Genomic DNA, 6,114 nt, shown 5'->3' on the forward strand with positions numbered 1-6,114 from the left:
GATACAAATCCCAATATTTATCATTTTTTTTTTTAAATATAAAGACCGATAATAAGACTTAGATAATTAACTTGTGATAACATTTCAGCCAAAGACATCCCAGGTGGGAAAATATTTGTAAATCAAAGTAGGATCGAAGTGATTTCCAAAGTAACTACTTCGGAATCACTCCGGAAATTTAGTCAATGTAATGCATTATGTTACTTTTCCGTGGGTTGAAATCGCAGTTAGAAGAACTGGAAAATCCACGATAAAAAAATATTGGACATAATACATGTTCATTATATACTGTCAAGTTTTATTGTTTACAACTCAATTAAAAGTTAATTAATTCTTATTTAAATTAATCAGTTAAATTGAAAATATTTAAAACTATTTGAAACTTCAAAATAACTCAGTCGTTAAAAATATATTGAAGGACTTTTTTAATGTCAAGAATTATTATGGTAACTTGGCTGTCAAAAAAGCTAATTATTCAATTTCAATTCAATTCATGTTATTATTCGACCTCAAAAATAAAATCAATAAAATAAATAATAACGGTATTATTAATAAATTATATTGATTTACTTGAAGTAAGAATTTTGATAAAGCTAATAAAATATAGAATTTTTCTACCTCGGATTTTTTAAAACTCAATTTTTATTTTTTTTTCGTCAATTTCAACCGGTTTATTTTTTATATTTTTGTCAAATGGCAAGCTAGCTATTATGAGATACAATAGATGCAAAGTAAATTTTTTAAAAACAAATAAATTGATATAAAATCGAATTATGGTCGTATTGGCAAATGCCCTCAAGAAAATCATGCATTACATCAATGGCCAAGTTTTTGCACATTCTCAACATCAAAATTATTCGTATAATGAAATGTAAAATTTTCTCTTATACCAGTTAAAGATTTGTTGAGTATTATTAAATGTTCATTATACATTTTTTGATTTCAGAGTACATATTGACGTTCGTTTGTTATTTTGTGCCTCATATTTTTATGAGTCATACAAAAACGGCAAAAGTAATTTGAGCTAAAAGATTCATTAAAACCTAGAAGAGAATGTATACTCAAATTATCACCAAGCATCAATAAATACGTGTTGTCATGTTACCATCAAATATTTCAATTCCTTGCTCAAATAACGATCGAAGTACATCAATTGCACCGTAAAAATTACATTTACTATTCGCCATTTTTCCATCTATCGTATTAAATAAATAAATAAATAAATATTTTCTCATTTAGAGCGCATGTCTGGAGGTAATCAAAGTATGGAAAAACCGACTGCAATACATTTCGACAATACTTTGTGACTACCTAACGAATCATTAACTTCATAATCATCATGTTATATGGCTACTGGGAATCATGCTATTTTATCACCAAATGATTTTTTTTAATTTTCCCCGAATATCCCTGTATGAAATTACTTATAATTTGATCGTCACAATTTTCGAGTTTGCTGACGTAATTAATAATCTTAGAATATTACTCCGGTATTTCAAAAAATATTTTTAGAACTCCTGAGACTTGAATTAATTGTGCATACTGTAGAACTAATTTATAAATTATTGTTTTCTGTAATTTTTATAAATCTTTTTATTCACCACTCTGAAAACACTTAGGAGAAAGTTCCATTTTTCTCGAATTGCATAAATCGTTTCCGCTTCGTTTTAAATGTATCTCATTCACAAATTAGTTTTTCTATTATTTCAGAAATAAATATTTTATCTTGAATATCTTTTTTTTTTTTTTAATGTCTGTGTAATATTGATTTGAAAATGAATTAAAAGTGCCTGTTATTAAATTAATAACATTAGTACAATCAAATCTATTGTATTTCAAGGGAGTTCTAATATATTATATCAGCTGCTAATAAATGTTAACATGTTCATATCAATATTTTCTGGAGAAATAAATTTGAAGTTTTCATTAATATTATTTTCATCATTATTATCATGGAGTTTATCATTAGCTTAAGCCCAAAAATTTGAAGTTTTTATATTATTTTGTAAAAAAGTAGATCAAAATTCGTTTTGTTTATCCATATTTATTTCTCAAAATGTTGAAGGCCTGTTATCATCACATATTTGTAATTGTTTTTTTTTTAATATTAAACGTTTTGTTATAAACAGTTTTACGATGACGTGTGAAAGATTTTAATCCCTAAAAAGTTTTAGTGCATGACTGTTCACAACACCGGTAAATATTTTTATTTGAATTATTAAATATAGTATGTTTGATAAGCTCATCATCACTACCAACATTGCCTTGACGAAAATAACAAATGAATGTTTATGTTTGGATTCAAAGATTTTGGATTTAAAAAAAAAAAAAATAAAAAAAAAGTCACTCTCATTCACGTAAAATGGATTTTACTTCTCCAATAAGAGATTCTAGTACGTTACTGACCTTGTCAAATGACGTTTGTATATCAAAAAATGCTTGTTGTATAAATAGCCACAACGAAAAACTACAAATTGAGTACTTATAATATGTAATTAAACAGATTATCAAAGTTAAATCAACAGCTCATAGACACGACTCTGCAGAATAGAGAGTATCTTCAAAAACAATGTAAGATGCAGCAGGTTGCGTTAGTGGTCCGACAATAAGTGCCTCTGGTTGATGTTGCAAACTCTGTCTTTTTCGGTTTGTTCATGTCAATATGTCTTCTATATTGACAGCAGACTGAAAAAGGATTAAAAAGTTTAAAAACAAAAAACCAATACAGAAGAATAATTTTTTCTTCTCGAAAATAAACAAATAAAATAATAATAATTAATCATCAAGTCATAGTTTAACTATTAAAAAAAAAATGAAAGCAATAAATTATTAATGAAGATAATTTGATAAATAATTAACTATATCAATTGTATTTACAATATTTATCATGATGATAGAAAAACAAATTATTAGATTATATTGATAGGAAATTTATTGTATTGAATAATAAATTTATCTTACTTGCAAATGAACCAAGAATCCGTCACGACGCTTCTCGAGTGTATACTTTTGTATCTGATCATTTTACATTATTAATAGTTTCTGTATCATTTATGTCAGGATCAATATTTTCTTAGAACCAGTCGTGATTCTGTGAAATTAATTGCATTTCTTACAATAAACAAAATCTTTGATTGATTATTTTTAAGTAATTTAGAAAACAAAAATTAAATAATATTAACTGAGGGGGATTTTTAAATTAAATATTTGTTTTCTATACTTTGTAAATGTATACATTCACAATAGGTGTTTTTGAATCAAGATAAAAAATTGAACTTACTTTAAATTATCTAATGATTTGTTTTCTGGCAAATCACTTGTTAATTGATCAGTCCCCTACTTAATTATATACCGTGTTATTTAGTCGCAAACGGCTGGTACCGAGTTCGTTCCCAAGCCGGATTAAGGCCAAAAAAAAATCCGAGTTCGTTCCCGGGGGCGGAACTATTGCAGCCGAGTTCGTTCCCATCACGATTTCCCCTATTTTAGTTTTAGATACCCCCTCCCTTAACATTTCCCTCCACATTTTTTCCAGGCTTAGGATTCGCGGCAAATTGCAGGCATGTTTAAAAATGTGTTTTATATACATATAATGTATATTGTATATATATATATATTATATTTTTTCAAATATAAGTCAAAGTAAAATATAAATGTCAATATAAAATAATTTATTTTGAGTGCTTAAAAATAAATAATATATGAAATAAAATAAAAAATAAAAATCTAATATTATAAATATTATATATTTTGATATGATATACATAAATATAATATTTTTTATTATTTAATATGTACATTTATATTCTTTAAAATATGTAGAAAGTAAAAATAAAGGTAATATATATAAGGTCAATGATGAAATAACAAAAATAAATAATAATATAATAAAATAAATACTATATTTTGATACAAAATACATCTATGCATATTGTATGTTATAAATATAATATTTTTTTTTATCAATTATTCATTATTTTTATTTATTTTCTTCAAATATAAGTCATAATTAGTAACTTTTTGCTTATAAAATAAATAACCGTATAGAAAATAAATTCGATATATATGTCAATATATAAAAGTCAAACTTTATATTAAATAGTAATCTCAATTAAAATTAATTAATTAATTAATAAACTAATTATAAAATTGGTATTTTAATTAATAAGTCAATTAATGAAGTATAAATATTTGATATTAATCAATAATATCTTAATAATACTAAAAAGTCGTGCTACACCGGGTAGACTCGGTTAGATTCGGGCATGCTTGATCGATGGTTGGTGGAATTACGAATCGTGCTGCACCGGCTAGACTCGGTTGAATTCGGTCTCCGGAAAAAAGCGAACTGGCAAAGTGGAGGGGACACGGTAGGGGAAACGATTGGAATGAACTCGGATTTTTTTTTGGGAACGAACTCGGATGAACGTGCCCCGCCCCCCAAAATTAATCCGGGCATTTCGGGGAAGCGGGAACGAACTCGGCAATTGCCTCGCAAACTCTAGGTAGTATGAATCTTTTTGTTGAATTTTTATTCTTTAGTCTGATATGAAAGCTCGATAAAATCGATTTGCCTTTAGAATCACTATTTAAGATTGACTATAATTTCTGAAACAATAAATAATGAAAAACATTTTATTTTTAATTTACAAAGAAAAAAAATGAATAAAAAAAAAACAATGGAATAAAGAAATGAATCAATAAATTATGTTCTACAAAATAATAGATGTACCGTAGCTTCGTTGTTTTCTTGAATTCAATTTGTTGGTGCACTTGTTGATGTAACTAAAGAATTATTATTCTTGATATTTTGTATCGCCAATGCAGCTGATGTTAGACTTTGTATCGGCAATGTAGCTGATAGTAATGTACTTTGTACTGATGTTGTTACTCTTGTTAGTATTGGTTCTTGTTGATATTACTTTTCGTCATCTGATGAAAGAAAACGCAAATTGCTAGCTTTTTTTTATCTGTTTTTGCCTTGAATAGCACCCCGGAAAATAAAACATAAATTAAATGAAATAAAAAATTAATGGCAACGTTAGAAAATTAGAGATATCTTTTTTTCAACGTTGAAAGAAACATGCAAACATAAATTATATAACACAATATATGTACCGTAGTTCTGCTGCCTCTATGGATTGTATTTGTTGATGTACTTGTTGGTGTAATTGATGGATCATCGCTATTATTATTTTGTATTGATAATGTACATGATTGTGATGTTGTATTTTGTCATGATGATGCTCCCTGTTGCCGAATAGGTGCGAATAGTGCAGCTTTGTTTAATTCAGTTGGATGTGTTCTTATTGATGGTCTTATATTTTGTGATAATAATGAATCTTGTAGCCAGCCAGATGATACAATATTATTATTACTCTACAAAAATAAAATATACAAATAAAGTACAAACAAGAATGAATATCAACATGAGAAACTGAAAATATATTTTTTGAATACAATAGAATATAAGAAAATAATAAGAATTTTCTGGATAATGAAAACCTAGTCACTTGTATTTTTATCTTCTATATTACACATGCTGTTTTGATATTTTTTTTTTTTTATCATATTTTTTTATTATTATTTTTTATTATCAAATATATGAACAGTAGTTTTTATAACTTTTCGAATTTATTGGCATCGAATAATTACAGAATAGAATGAAAAAAGTTTAAAGAAAAAAAATAACAAAAAAAACAGTTTTAAACAATAAAAAAACAAGAAAAATACCGAAGATTTATCTCTGATTACATTGAATCTATGATCATTCATTAGGTAATTTACTTACTTTGATCAAGAATACAAACAATAATTTATCACTTCAATAATTATATTCACTTAAACAATATCCGTGCTTTAATCACTGGCAATCTAGAATAATCAACGATATTTCAGATCAATGCGCAGATGCCAACTGATTACTATGGCACATTATAATTTCTGCAATCAAATCTATCAATCAATAGCACCATCTATCAAAAAGTATTCCAAGTAATAAAAATTGCTATGATACATAATAATTTTTAACTCAACATCTCAAGTTTGACATGTTAACCATTGCAGTTTTCCATGAATTTAAAGGAAAAAAATAAATTCTTTCAAATTACTATG

The 6,114-nt window shown here is 26.3% G+C and overlaps 2 long non-coding RNA genes across 2 annotated transcripts; both read right to left on the reverse strand.

Annotated features, from left to right (window-relative positions):
- Positions 1–2,483: 2,483 nt before the first annotated feature.
- Positions 2,484–3,372, reverse strand: LOC122851951. Its single transcript, XR_006373770.1, has 3 exons — positions 3,281–3,372; positions 2,962–3,091; positions 2,484–2,685 (listed from the first exon to the last, which is right to left on the reverse strand). It is a non-coding gene; the product is annotated as an uncharacterized LOC122851951 (long non-coding RNA).
- A 1,121-nt stretch (positions 3,373–4,493) lies between these two features.
- Positions 4,494–5,228, reverse strand: LOC122851954. Its single transcript, XR_006373773.1, has 3 exons — positions 5,119–5,228; positions 4,733–4,932; positions 4,494–4,608 (listed from the first exon to the last, which is right to left on the reverse strand). It is a non-coding gene; the product is annotated as an uncharacterized LOC122851954 (long non-coding RNA).
- Between the last annotated feature and the right edge of the window lie 886 nt (positions 5,229–6,114).

The sequence above is a fragment of the Aphidius gifuensis genome, linkage group LG3, assembly GCF_014905175.1.
Source record: "Aphidius gifuensis isolate YNYX2018 linkage group LG3, ASM1490517v1, whole genome shotgun sequence".
In the NCBI taxonomy this organism is placed as follows: domain Eukaryota; kingdom Metazoa; phylum Arthropoda; class Insecta; order Hymenoptera; family Braconidae; genus Aphidius; species Aphidius gifuensis.